The sequence below is a fragment of the Phyllopteryx taeniolatus genome, chromosome 22 (genome assembly GCF_024500385.1).
Source record: "Phyllopteryx taeniolatus isolate TA_2022b chromosome 22, UOR_Ptae_1.2, whole genome shotgun sequence".
Classification (NCBI taxonomy): domain Eukaryota; kingdom Metazoa; phylum Chordata; class Actinopteri; order Syngnathiformes; family Syngnathidae; genus Phyllopteryx; species Phyllopteryx taeniolatus.
Genome location: NC_084523.1, coordinates 2,159,746 through 2,179,338, shown reverse-complemented (window position 1 = coordinate 2,179,338; position 19,593 = coordinate 2,159,746). Strand labels below are relative to the sequence as shown.

General features: G+C 42.3%; 1 long non-coding RNA gene across 1 annotated transcript; it reads right to left on the bottom strand.

The window, feature by feature from the left end:
• Positions 1 to 642: 642 nt before the first annotated feature.
• LOC133471665 (uncharacterized) lies at positions 643 to 16,031 on the bottom strand. The gene is made up of 4 exons (XR_009786297.1): positions 15,699 to 16,031; positions 15,038 to 15,148; positions 869 to 941; positions 643 to 770 (listed from the first exon to the last, which is right to left on the bottom strand). It is a non-coding gene; the product is annotated as an uncharacterized LOC133471665 (long non-coding RNA).
• Between the last annotated feature and the right edge of the window lie 3,562 nt (positions 16,032 to 19,593).

Here is a 19,593-nt window from a genome sequence, read left to right as displayed (position 1 = left end):
CATTTCAAGGCCATCGGGCAAGCCTTTTTTCTCATGAGTGCGCTGGATTGATAGGCGTACCCTTCGGCGTGCCTCGCATGCCTCTTGTCGTCACTCCTTGACGTTCCGACGCGTGTCACGGCAGGAACAACGAGTGGAAAGTGCTAATGAGTCAGTACAAACAGTACACAAGAGAGGGGATTGTTTGCTTCCTCATCTGTGGGAACGAGATGTTCATATCTGTGCTGGAAAATGATACTTTTACATGAAAGGTTCGGGCAAATAAGATAAACCTGACTTTACGCTAACACTGTTGGTCTAAGATTATTCTTGTAGTGATGCTTGGCAGCCGTGTGTTAGCTTTACTGGAATACAGTTCTTCTGTAACTGTTGTGCTTTCCACTATTTTCTGGCACACACTTTGCCAAGTAGGTAAACACGCTGACGGGTGAGGTGAGGTCAGGACCAGGAACTGATAAGAGACCATACCAGAACTTAAATAATGCACATTGTTTTGTTCCCCCCCCCCCCCGTTCTGTTAAAATACGCATTCATTCAAAGGCTATTTTTACATTATTCACGACTTGGAACAAACACACACGCTGTGAGGATGCTGACTGGATCATTAGTGCAGACACACTCAAAGTCCCACTGGGTCGCTATGGTAACTGGAGCCAAAATAAAGCAGCCGGAGAGACAGCCTCGGATGGCACCACACACACACACACACACACACACACACACACACACACACACACACACATATATACAACAACCTCTGGCATTGGAACCTAGAAACAGACACAAAATGAGCTCTATGTGAGAAGACACAGTCGATCTTACAGTACATACAGTGGACACATAACCTGTCTAACGTACTACTACTTACGTTTGTATCAACCATGCAGTACGCTGTCCCTTTAAGGGACCCAGGGATGCGCTGTAGGGCAGGGTTGCATCACCTGCGCCATGACAAGATGGTGATGTTAAGGGCATGTTGGCATGGTGACGGCAGATGACAACTGAAACCTTAAACTAAAACCCATGCTGAAAATATACCTGATCACATGTACGTCCTACACGTGAAAGTTTAAGTTTTCCAAAAAGGATTTAGATTGTATTTATTATGCATATTTTGAAATTGATTAATACATGACAATTTGTAATTTATATAGTATATCAGAACAGGTATATTTTAACATTGTATAGTTTTATTCTGATGAGGACTAAAACGATAACTATAATATGATAATAAATGGAAGAGGAATTTTATTTCCAGTATTCCGATGTCTTTCCACTTCTGTTGGGGTAGGCAAAGTTATTATTAATATTGTTATTATTATTGTTAATCATTGCATTGATTTAAAAAAGGTTTGTTGAAACATTATTTTCAAAATCAATTATCTAATTAAATTGTTTTGAATTATTTTAAATAATAACATATTTTATTTATTTTTATTGAATAATTGGTTGACTTAATATAATTAAATTTATAATCGGTAATCCAATGTAATAATGTAATGACTTATTGGATTATTAAAGCCCCTGTAAGATGAAGTCAGACATTTGCAAATACATTCTACATATTTGAAGATAATTGCTGAAGACATGCAAAGATTGAGAACTGTGGAGATATAGCATTAAAATATTTTTCACCAGTTCACTTTTCCTGATTTTGTTTGGGTGTGGCTAAAATGGCGCAATCGTGACTTGCTAGCTAGCCTACATCCTGAAAATTCATCTTCCCTTTGGATAGTCCGCCGGGGTGGCCGCTTTAGAGTGCCTCGTTGACAGCCATGAGTGGGCGCACACCATGGTGAGAAAGGCGGAAGCCCGAGGCGGGGAAAGCAAGGGAAGAAATAAAAAATAAAACTTGATGACAAGCGTGTGGACCATGGCTTCGTGCTGGTGTGGCTGCTTTAGAGCGCCTTGTTGTGGGCCGTGAGTGCACGCACGACATGGAAAGGAAGGCGGAAGAGCGTGGTGGGAGATTTTTAAAGTATGACTTGACAGCCAGCGTGTTGACCAGGGATTCGGGCTGGTGTAGTCGCTTTAGAGGGCCTCGTTGTCATGGCGTGGAAAAGCCCCGTGTCAACTCGGTGAGATATATTCATGCAGTTACGTGTATGAGTAAAAAAGTTGCTTGATGAAGTAGTATCCATTTTCCCAGGTCGGAGTGAAGGTACTTGAATGACAGTTGAGCGGGGCGTGGTTTTCAGCGCATTTAAAAGGAGATACCCGCAACGTTTGAGACATTTATTTTCATTTTTCAGGGACTTTTCATGCATATTTCACATGCACATTTAAAAAAAATGTGAGACATTTAATAGAAAGTAGACTACACATCTCACAGCATATGTATACAATGACTGAACGATGATGACGCATTGTATATTCCTTCATCGTGAATGTAAACAGTACGGTCAGGGCGGCGAGACATTTTTATTTATTTCAAGCACGTGTTCAGGAATGGGTCGACCTCAAATATAGCGTGTCAAAATCATCCACTCGCTCTCACAGTGTCACTTGATAATAATAATTATAATAATAATAATAACTAGTGTGGAGATGGCTATTCATAAATGTCACTGCATGCGATGCCAGCTGCTCTAGTGTGTTTTTATAAATAAAGGCGTGTGACTTCAGTGTGTCATTGTTGACAGTTGAACAGGAACACAGGGAGCGTTGGATGTCACGTGCTGAACACCAGGAAGTTTCTCGAATAGCCTTACTCATATTGTTAACATCTGACTTAATTGACGTTTTCAAACTGTTTCGCATCCGTGTTGGTTTTCATGTTGACACCCTAATTCCTGATCATGAGTTTCACCTTGTGTCGTCTTGCCCACCTGGTGCTGGCTTCTTGGCCACGCTTGGCTGACCAATCAGCTTCCTGCTTTCCTGCAGACACCTGTACCTTGTTGACTTGTTAGCTGGGAGTCTATATATTGTCACGCTTTTGCCTCAGACTTGAGTTTAGCGAGTTGCAATGATATGATGGTTTGCTCCCGAACAGTTTCAAGCTAAAATGGGGTTTTCTTTATGGCTGCCGTCTTCAGACAAAAGTTGAATACATGTATGTCATTTATTTATACCAATGTGATGTATGTAAACACAAATGAAACCTAAACATTGGATATTGTCATCTTTAAGACATCTTGTGTAAAACAAGACATTGTAGATGTTTAAAATTCCTATGGGTGCGTTGTCCTGTGGCATTACAGAAAAGAAAGAAATAAAGCATAGTTACTTTTATCTTCTGTCACGTCAACTCTAAACCTCTACATAACAGTACAGCAATTTACAGTCAATATTTATGTAATAACATGAAAAAACCCTAAAAACTTTCAATAAAATACATCATACTCCCCAGAGATGCTTAGTATTCAAAGATCCATCCTCTTTTGCCAGCTGTTTTGTGTCTAGTCAGATTTAGCTAGTTAGTTGGAAGCGGCGAATAAACTCTTTCCCAGGTTGAAACAAGCCGGCCAGCTACAGTCAAGGTACCGCTACATTTGTTCAGTTACAACTACATTTAACTGACTTAAAAAAGAAAATTCAATCTTCTTCTGTGTGTTGCGTTGAATTCGTATTCATTTGCATCAAGGCAGCTTTAGGGAGGGAGTTCAATGTCATCGTCACGCCTGCCAGTCACATTATAGCGGGTGAAACCTGTGCGTCACAGTGCATTTTCTGAGCTGCGAACGGCAGGAACCACCAGTGGTTTGAAACAGATGCTTTTAGACGCACGCGAACACACGCACATGCTCAAGTGTAGAACAAGTAGCAAGTCTGTCAAGAAAAGGCCCCCAGAGAGCTCTCACTTGCAGCTTGGGAGTCTTGTGCCTGATCTTTGTAGCCTGACAAACACAACACACACACGCACACGATGCTTTCAAGGCAAAAATGCACCGCTATCCATGACTCGAACACAAGCACAGCCGTGAATATTCATGCTTGTATTCCAGACATGGTCGAACAGACATTCCCAGCATGTGTGTGTGTGTGTGTCTACTATCGGTTCGACCTTGAAATGATCGATCCGAGTCACACTTTCACGTGTCTGCAGAGCCTATAAAATGATCCACGCCTTTCTCTTTCGCATACTCATAAACACACACACACATACATGTTGGGTAACTTGAGAATTCCAGTGACAATCAGCTTTCCTGTCCCACCTCCGACAATAAACAAGCATAATTATTATATGACACAACTGGACTTCGCACCTGCCTGGGTGTACAAATGTTGACGTGTGAATATTTTCTTCTACGTCTGTTATTGACAACAAGAATGACACTAAATCATGCTTCTGAGTCACGCAGCTTTCAGTTTACGTAATCATTTGGGAGCCATTGATTCAGCCGCCTTCCGCACATTCCGAGCAGTTAAAGTTGATGGCTGAACGCCCCTTGGTCAATTCCAACATCTTTTATCAATTATTGGTAATCAATGGACACATTAACTGCGGTCGTTTACTCTTTCGATATGCAATACCTCAATGCTTAATGTAAATTGAGCTTTAAATAGCTTACTTGGTTCGAACGACTATTGTTCAAATGGATATACAGTATGTAATTTATGTCATTCGATGTTGTGCAATGTCCAGGAACTAATCTGACATTGTAATTCTTTTAAAATAAATATTGTTTTTATCATTTACTCTAACTATTATAAGTAGGGCCCAACACTTTTTTTTTAGGCTGATGCGGATTCTGATATTTGGCAAAATAAAATTCCGATAACCGATTAATTGTCCAATTAATAACAAAATATATCATAAATACCTTCTTTGTGGGTCCCTTAATGCTTACAACAATAAAGATGAAGATGAAGGACATTTGACTTTTTTTTTAAATACATTGTCCATTAGTATTTTTTTCACTTTACGGGAGAAAAATTGGCCGATTTCTTTACTTTTTTGCTGATTTTTGTCAATTTTATTGTTTGTTTGAATGTCATGATCGTTGTCTGATTAAACAAAAATAATAATAATGTTTTGGTTTTTTTGGGGGGGGAGGCATTTTTGCCAATTTGACCAGGGCTAATATCAGCTGGCCGATTAATCGGTCATGCCCTAATCATAATACACTTTTTTATATTCTTTTGTTTTGACTGTCATATTTTTTTGTAATATTCAAAAAAATATTTGTAATTTGTAGCATTTTTATTTATGCTTTTTTATTAAGCTAAAAAAGAAAAAAACACATCTTTCCACATAAAACTATATTTGCAGGCTTTGAAGCACATGCCAAAGCGAAAGGTGAGACTATAATGTCCAACTGCAAGGAATCAAGAAGAAAGTCATTCCCAAACTGGAAAAGGCACATAATAATGAAAGTAAATGGGTAGTGGAGGTCGATGGCAAAACAAGTACTTGGACATTCACACACAAAGAACTAACCCCACATAACACCATGTCAAATCTATATCTATAGAAATACCCATGGACTGAATGTAATGCAAACAAAGATTCTGTACATATATACAGTCTTTTTTTGCTTGGTGCAAGTTATTGCAAGCACCATTAGATACATTTGTCAGCTTGTAATGACAGCGCAAAAGTGTTTGTGCTGGTGTTTGAGTGTGTGAGCTATGCCCACGGGTCAAGTGGGGTATTGATAAATGTTTGAAAGTGGGCCAATGTGCTCTGAAGCACAACGGTCCACCATCAAGCATCCCTCCTAACAGGGAGGAGGCTGCTGGCTGGGGCCTGCTGGGAATGACGGCGAGCGGGGTCAATTTCTCTCTAATGGCTTCTCATGCAGTGGCACTAATGATGAGAGATGATGTGCTGAGGCAAAGTAAGACAAACACCGGGGAGGAAATCGCTGATAAACAGCAGCCAGGGCTGAAAAATAGCGATTAATTCTTTTCCAAGAACCTTAACATGCCCTGTTCTCGTCTATCTCGGCCACAAATTCACCACACGCCTCAACATAATGGTGTGATATCGCTTCCTGTAGCTGCCCTTCTGTCTTGACAAATCTTTGACTGGACAGTTATGTTCGAGGCATCCAGAGCATTACTGGACTATCACGTCAAATGCAGGCTTTTGAAAAGCTTGAATGACTGCGCCGGCAGGTATTATGTGTGAAAGTGCAACATCCCGATGAGAGGCTTCTGTGATGGCCCTCTGTAGGATTCCCTATGAGTGTGTCTCATGTGAAATTGTGTGCAAACTTTTGGGCAAAGGGGTGGCCCAGCTGGTAATAGTCCAGCAATTTGATAACTCCAGAATCATCGTCTGAACCCCAGAACTGTTGACATATTCACTGCCATTGACGGCTTTAGAAGTCAAATATCAATGTTAACTGGGAAGGCTGGCAGTGAATGAGTTAAGCAGACGTGCCAATGACAAAATCCACCGTGGTGCCCGCATGAGACAATTTCTCTTGGTGACGTTCTAGCCAAAGGTGCAGGTACGATCATTTCTTTTCTCATAGATTGTATCGTGACCAACCAGATCCAGCAGAAGAAGCGTCACTACCAAAGTGTGGCTTTAGGATTTTTAGGTCTTGGCTGGCGGTCTTCCTTCTGAGCCGAGAATCAAACCCGGGACCTCTTAACCTTGAGGAAGATGTGCTCATCACAGTCCCAGCATGCTGTTCACATTCTGTACAGTATTGTCCGAAATTCTCAGGCCACTATTACATTTGTTTTAGGAAAACAAATTGAATGTTATTAATATGAAATACAGAAGACGTAATATATATATATATATATATATATATATATATATATATATATATATATATATATATATATATATATATAAAAAAGTTACTCTTGTATTGAAATGTTTGTCAGAAGCATTTAAGGCGAAAGACCTGTTGCATAACAATACAGCAAAGGTTGTAGGAACTGCCTCTCTGACTGCAACCTAATTACAATTACACTGGACAGTATGTCTACTATTGTTTACGGTTTAACTTCCATTAAAAAATAAGAAACCTAGTAGTTGCCTGTTAGTGTGGCAGAGAACATAGCTGGGTGCCAGGTCAAAGTGGTAACTGGTACAATGGAATACAGTCAAACAATGCCAGCTGTTATCTTTGCTTTGCTTCATTGATCGGTCAGCGGTTATGTGTCACTCACAGCTGAGCCTTTTTTGGCACCGATAAGGGGTTAAGTTAGGGTAGAGGAGTGCGTGTGTATGTGTGTGTGGGGGTTGCTTCTTAACCACTTGAAGTCTTTTTGTCACTCCTCAGACAGACAGTTTCCCGACCCAGGAATCGCCTTTTATGATGTTTCGAGTGTAAACACATTGCTCGAAAACCTTACACGGAGGTGTCAGCAGCCTGTAGGCTAAATAGAGGAAGCTTGTGACCAGAAGGTCACTAGTTCAGAAACACACAGCAAGTTGGAAACAAAATACAGCTGTAAAGAAAAAGAATTTTGCCCCATTAATCAACTATTAAAATGTCCGCAAGCTTCTCGAAAGGCTTGTTGGGTGTTAACAGGAATTTTCTCCTGTCATTTTATCATTTTAATTAATTGTTTTCGGCCTTAGCTGCCTCCTCCCTGAGTCGTCACCTTATCGTGGTAGAAGGATTTGTGTGTCCCAATGATCCAAGGAGCTTGTCTGGGGCTTTATGCCCCTGGCAGGGTCACCCAGGGCAAACAGGTCCTCGGTGAGGGACCAGGTAAAGCACAGCTTTGAACCACCTATGGTAAAGTCAATTTCTAGATCTTGTTTTCCCTTCCCCGGGTGTGGGTCACTGGAGCCTCCCTCTGGAATCAGGCCTCGAGATGGGGCTCGGGGGCGAGCACCTGGTGGCCGCTCATGTAGCCATGGATTCACAAACGGTGCAAGGGGGCAAAGAGGGTCGGTGCATAGAGAGCTGGGTTCCGGCCGAAGTTGGGGACCTTGGTGTTCCGATCCCTGACTACAGAAGCTGTCTCTAGGGACATGTAATGTCGCTCCTCTAGCATTGAAGGACTCCGAGCTGACTCTGGAGTTTCCTGCGATGAGAGGCGCTGAGCAGGTGTGGGCATACTTATTGACCCCCGTCAGATGATGTTGTTCTGCTGGCTCCATCAAGCTGCGATCTCAACTTTTGCTGGAGCGATTCTCAGCCGAGCGTTAAGCGGTTGGAATGAGAATCTGTACCTCCAAATCTGAGGTTGTGGTCCTCAGTCGTAAAAGAGTTGACTGCTCTCTCCAGGTTGGGGATGAGATCCTGCCACGAGTGGAGGAGTTCAGTATCTTGGAGTCTTTTTCACAGGTGAGGGAAGAATAGAGTGCAAGACGAAGAAGGCAGCGGATTGGTGCAGAGTGTGCAGTGATGCTCAGTCTCAGTCTGTCGTGGTGAACCAGGAGATCTCCATTCCCACCCTCACTTATGAGCTGATGATATGTGTGTCTTTCTTACACTAAATTGCCATTATCATGCTGCAAAACTCCCTTTTGTTTTGTTTTATTCTTGTCGTGCAAGGGGGCTAAATGATGCCTGAATAGTACAGCCATACGCCTGCTACATTGAAACAGTCAATGATTCAGTAAAAACTTCAACATTGAGACATGATGACCTCTCATTCTGGTCCAAAGGTCTCCTCCCACATCACCACGTGGCCCCCCTCTAGTATAGTACCTTCCTCGGGTTTTAACACGTGCACAAGAACCAAATGACTTCTGCTCCATTTTATGAAACAAACTTTAACCCACTCCTTGTTGTTGCAATGATTGTATGCAACATCCCCTCAATATTAATAATAATAACCCTTTGAAAATTGAATTTGGTGTGTCCGCTGAGCCTGGAGCCATGTCAATGCAAATCCCTAATTGACTTCCTGGACTAACAAGAGCCTCCCAACGTCTGCCCTGCATAGCTTAGAAAAAGCCTCACATTTATATATTGGATGATTGATACACTGAAGACTCTATTGGGAATGTGCTGTCAAATGCAAACATGCCTCAATGGGTCAGTCATCCCGTGTGCGTGTCTCCTTTTGGACAACTGGACGGTGAGACCTTTACAAAGGTCAATGGCTGGCGTGAGGTGGCTAAAGATAACACACATACGCGCACACACACTGAGAGGCAAGCACACACACTCACATAATCATGCATCTCAGGGGAGCGATTGAAATGCTGAGTCACCATGAGAGAGCAAAGGTAAGAAAACATGAGCAAAATGGTCACATGCCTTTATAGGCTCAACACTACGTCTTTTTTTTGGTCTTCTCTTTGCACGCACACGCACACACACACATACCAGGTGTAGGGGGGGTCACTGTTAGCTCCAATGGGGGTCAACCTTCTCACTGATCTGTCGGGGGGGGCCGTGACACGCTCCGAGTAAACTCTGTTGCAATTCAATACACCACCCGAGATGGTCCAGCCTGTTCTCGGTCCATATGCAATCAGACACTGAGTCGTGTTTGACTCACAAATAATATCAAACAAATTTCCCAAATTAAACCCACATTTGCGTGCATGTTAGGTTAATTAAAGACTCAAAATGTGTGAATGTGAGCGTGAAAGATTGTTTGTCAAGATGTGCCCTGCAATTGGCTGGTGACCAGTCGAGGGTGTACCTCGTCCCCTGTGCAGAGTTTGCATGGTCTCCAGAGCTCTCTCTTGCGTGGATTTTGTCAAGAAACTCCGACTTTCTCCCCTTGGCTCATTAAAGACTCTAAATTGTCCAATGGGTAAATTTATTAGGGCAATCTTTCTGATATTTTCAGAGGTTGAAGTGGGAATAAGTAGAGGTAAATCTACTAGAGGGTGACAATCGATTTTGCAGTTTTGATACATGACGCTACATTAAGCTTTTTCACAATAGTCTCCAAAAGTCTCCAATGAAATCGAACGTGTTCGATTTCACCGCAACTCCCTGGCAACCCGGCTTGTCTCCAGGGCGTCTCCAGGAGGAGTCGCTGAGATGTCTCCCCAACTAGAGGACACTTGAGTCGGCGTCAGGTCGCCAACTAGTCTCCAGGTCAGTGGGACCAACTCAACTCCTCGTGAGCAAGCACGAGGCGACGGAGCCAAGGAAAAAAGCAAGCAACATCGAACCGACCCGAGACTCAGCGTGGGGTGGTTGTCTGCCTTGTCCAGTTGGGTTCAGATAGAGAGATAGAGAGGTTCAATAGGCAGAGAGGGAAAGACAGGAGGGGGATTGCAGCTGAGATAAGTAACTAGCGTATACTCTTTTAATTGTATTATCAATAGTAATGGTTGTTCACATTATTAATGAGGACAAGCACCAGAGAAAATGGATCAGTGAGGCCTTACTGGACTCGGTGTCCCCCAGACTCCTGGTTGATGACAGTCTACTGTCAAGACATGGACTTGTTGCGTGTGTTTGGCCATTGGTTCATTCCGCAATTCCGAACACGTGACCCTGAACTTAATGAACAAGGGATGACTGTAGTCATGTTGTAGTGTTGACTGGCTGATTTCACATGAATTCACGATTCGCTTGGGACAAACCGCAAAGTTCCATGTCGTGGATTGCCTGTGGTGATTCCAGCTGACTTACCCGCAAAGCATTGACTTTACCAAAGATCCAGATTTGAACTGAACATCATGTGGAAATTGACTGTGGGTCCTGTATCCCCGGCTCAGTTGACTATGCAGTTGGACAACAAAATACTGTATCAAATTTAAGGGGCTTGACTGTTCCTTAGTATGGAATCCAACACTGTGGTGCACGAGAGAGGGTGTCTAGCCTGGTAGTTACACATTTAAAAAAATAAATAAATTCTCCACGAAATAAAATAGTGGTGCCTTGAGATACGAGTCCCTCAACTTACGGCCGATTTTTTTTTTTGCTTTGACTTGCAAGCACAAACTGGAGATGCGAGCGCTGTACGGTGGCAGTGAACTCAACTCACTTCACAACGAGCAGCAGCTTGGCCGATAGAATTAGTCAGCAGTTCGTCAAAAGAGGCTTCAATCTGTTTATTGCCACTCCCAGCTGTCAAACTACACATAAAACAAAAAGAAGCACACCTTGTGTATTTAAAACAACCATATAGTTTAGACTTTAACTCCGCTAGCTTAGTGCTAATGCTAACACATAATGGGAAACATGCTCACTATTAGCATCTATTTGCGTGGTTTTATGACGCAATAAGCAACGCATATTTGGACAGATATGGTGGAGCAACACATGTAAAAAGATAATATAACAATGTACACTGGCAGATATTATTTTTCCTCAGCAAAGACCAACTAATATTACATGCATATCCGTATATCTGGAGCAGCATAAAACGATTATTAAATGGAATCCAAAAGTGTGACGAAAATAGTCATTATTGTCTGTTTTTATAAAGTACAATATTATAGAGTGCTACTTTTCCTTATTAAAAAAGAACATTGAAAACAATTTTGTTTTTTGGGGGGGGGGGTGAAGGCTGGAACGGATTAACAACATTTCCATTCATTTCAATGGGGAAAGATGAATTAAGATTAAGTGTTTTGAGTTATGACCCTGGCTACTGAACAAATTAAATAGAAATAATACCAATGATAATAATTAAATTATTTGTATCTGAAGGCACCACAGTAGTTTAAACACTGCATTTCCTCTACAAAATAAAATGTTTAACCAAAAAAAAAATCAACAAAGGATCTATTGCTATGGTCACCATTTCAACACAGCAGCACTAATGTACAGTTAAAACTAATTTGCACAGTTGTAAATCAGAGAAAAACAGCTTTCCCTGAAAAGGCACAGAAACAATGGTGCACTCAAGAAAAGGGGGACAGATTGAGAGGGACATGGTGTTACTCTTGCTTTTAATACTTGAATATAAGTTCACATAAGGAGGTAACAGTGCAACCAGATAACTCAACAGTAGCCTTTAGCTCGGCAATGCCTAATCCCCACTCCCACCCACACACGCGCCTCAATGTCGCCCTTGTGCACGTGCATGTGTGAGTGCGTGCACTTGACTGTGCGTGGCTTATTTCACATGATAGCCGTCGCGCTAATGCGGGCCCGAGCGCGCGCACATTCCAGCCATAGCATTTTCCACAGCGCATTATGAAAGAATGCTGTTGTTTTTATTTTCGGGCTGGAAGCATGTGACCAGGATGTCAGTGAGTAAGTCAGTCAGTGGCTAAAAGTGTGTTCAGCGATGAATGAAAGTCAATACTTCCATGAAACAGTCCTCCTGTTAATTTGCCAGCCCTGAAGCATCGTCCGTGGATCAAACATTTGCAAAATAAAAATAAAAAGAAAGAATAAGTGGTTGTTTAGAGTCTATAAACCCGTGTGTGCTAGGACTGAGTGGACTATTGTACTGTACCCTTTTCAAAATCCCTGATTTGTGAGGGATGAAAGCAATTATTGTTTATTTCTCTTTACCTGGAACTGTTGTTAGTTGTGTTGATTGTGAATCATCTTGATAACTCATAAATCAAGATGATTGTGAATCAGTTATCAAGATGATTGTGAATCATCTTGATAACTCATAAATCAACCAACATCGGTCAAAATTATACACTGAGAAAAATTGGTCTTCAAAAAACAGGACCAAAAAAAAGTAAATAAAGAATATTACTTAATTTTGGGAAAGGTATTTGCCAATATTACAAAAAAAAATTTTTACTTGGACATTTCTTAAAACAACTAAACATAGCTAGTCAAGAAAAAAAACATTTTTAAAACTAGTGTATTTATACTAAATACACCTACAGACTGATGGTAGCAAAACTACTCATAGTTATAGTACCATATTTCGATGCAAAAAGATGTTTGAATCAAGTGAAATACAGTACACAAAAACTACCTGGGTAAAAGAAATTATATTTTGTATGTATATATATACACATGTATATATATATATATATATATATATTTATTTACTGTCAGCATTGTACAAGCCACCTTTATGATGCAGATAGATGCTGCAGAGCTTCGTCATCACTATAAATAGATTCTTGACGGAGTAGCACCGCCATGAATGGCGTGGAAAGCCAGAGTGTAAGAGTATACAGCGGCTGAAGAAAGTATTTAACACGTCACCATTTTTCTCACTAAATATATTTCCAAAGGTGCTATGGACATGGAATTTTCACCAGATGTTGGGAGCAACCCAAGTAACCCATGCATACAAAGAAAGTAGAACAAATAAGATCAGAAATTAAGTTGTGTGAAATAATGTGAAATGACACAGGGAAAAAGTATTGAACACATGAAGAAAGGGAGGTGCAAAAAGGGAGGGAAAGCCAAGACAAGACCTAAAATCTATCAATAATCAAACAGCAATCCAACCCCTTGTCAGTGCAAATGAATATCAGCTGATTCAGTCCTAATTGATGGCCTAGAAAAAGGTGTCATTGCCTAGGTGTGAGTCAAGACACATCTCATGATGGGTAAGAGCAAAGAGCTGTCTCAAAGCAAAGCAATGCAACTTTATATATATATATATATATATATATATATATATAACCCTAACCCTTCAAGATTTCAAGATTTGAAGACTGCTTGTGTGGAGGAATGGGCCAAAACCACACCAGAGCAATGCATGAGACTAGTTTCTCCATACAGGAGGCGTCTTGAAGCTGTCATTGCAAACAAAGACTTTTGTACATCCATCCATCCATTTTCTGAGCCGCTTCTCCTCACTCTGAGCCTATCCCAGCTGTCATCGGGCAGGATGCGGGGTACACCCTGAACTGGTTGCCAGCCAATCGCAGAAAGGCTTTGGTACAAATTATTAAATACCAGTTGGCGTGTTCAATACTTGTTTCCTGTGTGATTTCACATTATTACACACAATTTAATTTCTGAGCTGATTTGTTCTACTTTCTTTGTATGTATGGATTATTTGGGTTGTTCCCAACATCTGGTGAAATTTTCAGGTCAATAGTACCTTTGGAAATATATTTAATAGGAAAAATGGCGAAGTGTTTAAATACTTATTTCAGCCCCTGTATATGTGTGTGTGTGTATGTGTGTGTGTGTGTGTGTGCATATGTCATTGACTTTGCACTGACATTCACGTGCTTGAGTGGCCTGATTGTGACCCGGCGCATGTTTATTTCAGTGTAGTGTGTGTGTGTGTGTGTGTGTGGGTGGGAGGGGGCGGGGGGTGTACACTTATGGATTCTGGCTTGTCGACTAAGCCCAGTGACGCACAAGTGTGGTCATAAGATACAAGTGCGATGGCAGGAGTAGGTGATGTGAGGGGTGTGTGAGCGTGGAGGGGGTTTTAATAAGTAGGGGCCACAGGTGAGGGGGCGGGATGGTGTTTGAGTGGGGGCGCTGCATGTCACATCTTAATTAGAATTTGCATATGAATAATAACACATTTGTACTTGGGACAACTTATATATTTTTATGTTCACTGACGAGCTTCAAGATTAGGTACACATGCACAAACTTAAATGAGCAATGTACCCACTGAATATGCATCTGCATAATGGTTTACTATTATTATTATTATTATTATTATTGTCAGTGATAAATAATATTGTCTTTCGTCACCTGTTACGTCTCAGTCAAGGCCAGGCTCAAGTCTTGGTCAAACCTAGCATGATTACAAAATATGGTGTTTCTCTGTAAAGTTACGAACAAGTATTAAGTCAAACTTCCTATAAGGCAAAAATAAAAATGCCCGCACCACCAAGACCTGGAAAAATGGTTGCTGATTTGTCTAGCATCTTTCTTAAGCCCTACATATAACCACGTTTGAGCCACGAAAATATGTCCGCTTAACACTTCCGATGGCTGGAATATAACCCAAGTTGTCATTGCAGGCTTTTTGTTTTTGTTTTCCCTGGACTCCTTCACCCATACAGCGTCCCTCCCCTGAATTCCAAGGAAATCATGCCCCTGCCTTGCACTTTGCGAAAAGTAATGTTGAATAAATACTTCAGATGGGATATTTGTAAAACCAAGATGCCCAGGTCCTTCCAAGACCTATAGTGTTTTTTTTTATTGTTCAATGGTGGATTTCCTGGTGTAACTGTAGACGTTTGCTGTCGGGGATGCTGATTTATTGAGCATGTTTGTCTTTGATGGCCGGTGCAGCTGTGTGGCTTTGTCAGGCTCCAGCTGTGTGTGTGTGCTTGGATCCGTGCGTGTGTGTGTCTGACCTGTGCAGCTCTTTGTCTTAAAATATCGAAGGTGGGAGGTGAAGCGAGGCTGCCATCTCAGTACCATCTTTTGTGTAAAAATGTTGAACACTGCTCCGTGGATGCTCTCGCCTAAAAAAAAAAAAAAAACGAGGGGAGGGAGGACATGATAAGATGTGAAGTGAGAGGAGGGAGGAAGCTGCAACGAGAAGTGAAAGGAAGCGAGAGACGATGGTGGGTGGCATGAGGGGGGGGGGGGGGCAGTCAGAGCTGACAGGGTAGCGTGACATTTTCCTGTGAGGACAAATTGTTCCCAAAAATCAACAAAGAGAGGCAGGGTGACACTGCAGCTCCAACTGCAGACATTTTGGAGCCCCCTCCCCTCCCTTTCGGTCTTTTTTTGATTGGCTTGCCCTGCCTCTGCATCCAAATTGAACCCGATCAAGTCTTTCCTAATTGGCTCAGCAGCTCGGTGGTCACGTGTGGCAAGAAAACGGCACGGTTCACCTATTCCGCGCTAAATCCGTCATGTGTGTTGGATTTGCCCACATTAGATTAAATCAGCGCCATCTGTCCCGGCCCATATCTCAGTTAATCTGCTATTTTAATTCGTTGAGTCGTCGTTTGGTGAAACTGTGACTACGTGGAGAGGCTGTTATCCAATTCCGAATGGTTTACTAACCTCATTCCTGACCAAGCCGCACTGCTCATTCTCATCATCTCTTCCTCTCCCTCCAATTTCTCAGAGGCTGTTTGAGGACACGACGCGCTCCCTCTCCCCTCCCTGCTTCAGCTTCCCTCGCTTCTCCTCAGATACCCCTGCATCCCTGCTTCACATCCACTTTTTCTGTGTCTTGAATCTGCACGAGGTTTGCCCCTCTTCCTCCTGGATGTTACGCCAGCAGAATGCGGCGAGCTAGTGAGAGTCAGAAAAAAATCCCTCTCCCCACTGTGAGGGGGGAAACGGGGGTGCATTGGAAGTAGCGCCTGGCAAACACAAGGAGGACATGGAATTCCAGCACGTGCGACCATGGGGATGTGTATATTTAGATGCAATGGCCACTGTAGGCACCTGATGGAATTTGACGTCCTCTCAGCGGAACAAGCCGTCAGCTGATGCGTACAGTGGTGGGGGGAACCATGAGGAACGCACAGGAGATGCTTTCATATTTAACCACATCTAAAATTAAATAGGACCCCGGAAATCACATGTCCGTAGTCACACACATTCATTGATGAACAGATAGGACACTTCAATGTTAATCTTCAATCTCTTTTCCCCAGAAATGTTCATGGGTTGTAGTTTTGTTTGAAATGACACCATTGTTTGATGCCCATCAGAAGCAGACAGCTTTGATTTAATGTCTTGCTTTGGAAGGGGAACCGCCACTAAACATTTTCAAATAAAAAATAGTCTGGGGAAGCTCCAGTCGACGACAGCACAGTCAAAATGTGGGTGTCCAGGATCAAAGGCGAAGAATAAAAGCCTGCTTTGAGTGTAACTTTAATGTTGCCACATTTCCACTTCTTGGCAACCAGTACAAAGTGTGTCCTGCCTCTCGCCCAAAGTCAGCTGGGATAGGCGGGTCTCTCTGAGGGGTGCTCAATGAGTGTGGGGTACCTGATCCCCCAATACAGGCTGTTTAGTCCCTGTACGACCAGTACAGTTTGGTCCACATTGCTGGCAGTAAATCGGATTCGTTTTCAGTGAGGGTTGGACTCTGCCTCGGCTGCCCTTTGTCACCAATTCTGATCATAACCTTTATCAGCAGAATTTCTAGGCGCAGCTGAGGCATTAAAGGCGTCCGGTTTGGTGGCCTCAGTATTACATCACTGCTTTTTAGATGATGAAGTAGATGATGTGCTCTTTTTATTTCATCAAGATGCAATCTTTAACTTTCGCTGGAGCGGTTCACAGCCAAGAATGAGTTTGGAGGTACTCATTCTGAGGCCATGGGCCTCAATTAGACAAAAAAGGTGGTGTGCCCTTTCTGGGTAAGTAATGAGATCCTTCCCCAAGTGGAGGACTTCAAATATCTAGGGTTCTTATTCACGAGTGAGGGAAGAGAGAGAGACCGCATCAGTCTGTCGCGGTGAATAGGGAGCTGACCCAAAAGCCGAAGCTCTCAATTTCCAGCTCGAGCTACGTTCCCACCCTCACCTATGGTCATGAACTTCTTGTCGTGACCGACAAAACAAGATCCCGGATACAAGCGGCTGAAATGAGTTTCCTCCGCAGGGTGTCTGGGCGCTCTCTTAGAGAGAGGGTGATAACCTGTCTACTCTATCAGGGGCTCAGAATACGTTCAGATGTTGCTCCTCGGCATCGAGAGGAGCCGCATGAGGTGGCTCGGCTATCTGGTTAAGATACCTCCTGGACGCCTCCCTAATGAAGTGTACTGGGCACGTACCACCAGGAGGAGGCCCTGGTGAAGACCCAAGACATGCTGGAGAAACTGTCTCCGTGGTGGACTACTCGCACACTAACAGGGCTGCATGTTATCAATATGGTAGCCTATCACGGTGGTGTGCACCAATTACTCTGCCCGGAGCTGCAAATCTGCGGTCTCTGCTGGGGAGAAAATGCTACAAGCCTCCCAAACACTATTGATCAAAACCTGACACACACCGCGTGCATGTGTATGTGTGCTTGTGTAACCGTTTGTTCGATCTTCGAAAGCATGTTTGTCCAATTTCTGCTTGGAGAATGCGTGGCACATGCGAGCGCTGATAAAATGAGTATGATATATCTTAGACAAAAGGGGGAAGGGGCTTTATCAGTTGCAGTCTACGTATGTCATAGACTCAGCATGCTGTGCTCTGTCTCATCAGGTGTGCAGTGGCAAATTCTTCCATTTCACAAATTTGGTTTGAAAGTAATTATCAATGTACTCCAAATAATGTATCTTTGTTCATCTATCATATAGTGACAGGCAGACCAATGAAAAGCTCTTTCACTAGATCTTTGTAACCGCCATTATATAACTACAGCGGTACTTTGGCCCAACTTAGACTTTAGAGTAACGATACGCCTTATACGCCTTCGCTTTATTGATGTGAAACCAAAGTGAAGCAATTAATGTTGTGTAATGCCCTCGCATGTGGGCATGGAGAGCCACGGTGGCCGATGCACTCACTAGGCCACGCCCCTTAAAGGCACACATCCAACACGACTTCTACAATGTATACAGTAATTTCACTTCACCAGTTAGTTTCTTTATATTCTCCTGTTATGTTTTATAAAATACAGTGCAATATTTCTTTCATTTAAAAAAAAAAGTTGTTGTTTTTTAGGGGGCTGGAACAGATTAATGGCATTGTAATGTATTTTTTGTACACATAAATTGGGTTTGCTTGATCATGGGACAAATTGAACTCAGTAAAGGAACTATATATATAGTTTTTGTTACATTTAAGATTATGTAATGTTAACTACACGTATGTGCTTTGCCTCAGTAAATGTCAGGAAACTACTCAGCAGGGGGGGGGGGGGGGAATCTACAAAAGAATATGCATGTAATAGACATAATTTTGTGTAATTAGATTATCATAAAGGCTGGCGAGTACAGGCGGTGACCCCTGGGGGACCCCTATTGGGGTCAATCAAGGATTAAGGCTGTGTGTGCGACATTCAGGTCTCCTATGAAACAGGTATTAGCCTGAGCTGTTGGACCACTTCATAAACGTGATTTAGCCGATTGGATGCTTCTCGCGTCACAGCTTCTCGGCTGCTCGCGAACTTGAAGCGATGATAAAGAGGTTGCATGAGAAAGGATTATTCAAATCAGTGAATGCAAAAGAAGAAGAAGCTGGTGGCAAATTGAGTTTGCAAGGAGAAGCGTCTTTCCTTGATTGTCCTTTCTTTCATGTTTATGCATGCAATCAGTCATTTATACCACAGACTGCCTACGATTTGATAGGCACTAATCTGTGATGAGCGTCTCCGCTGCCTCTAACGATGATTAAAACTAAGGTTGCAGTAGTGCGCGAGTGTGATTGACAGAACAGTGTCAGTCAGCGTGCAATGTGCACGACAGTCACTGTGTGTCCAAAGAAATGTTTGCACTGCAGAAACTCAGTCATTATGATTATTATGTTTGCAATTTTGTACAGACAGTACGCAAACGGACAAATGTTTCTTCATATATTATTTGTATACTCTATGTCAGTCGACAGATGTTTGCATTTTATGCAGGGTTTGACATGAACATTTTAGGTCACCAGCCACTGTGACTACTGGTTTCCCAGATTTACTAGCCACTCAGCATTTTACATAAAACATATGTATGTACAGTATATAAATGGAAAGACTGCTGTATACATTGTGTGTCTATGTGAAAGAACAGATGGGTGCTGCTTTATTTGCTCACAATCCCTAAAGTATACAATACAATATGCTAAATTGCCAATTCTACGCCCCACCCCCTCAAAAAAAAAAAAAAAAAAAAGAACACCCTCTCTATTATATGTCTAAACCTTCGTTAAAAGGATGATTTAGCTGCATACTCTGGTAGTAAAAGCTTCAGACAGTTCTGATCTGCAGACTATTTACTATCTCTCACGCTCTCTCTCGCTCT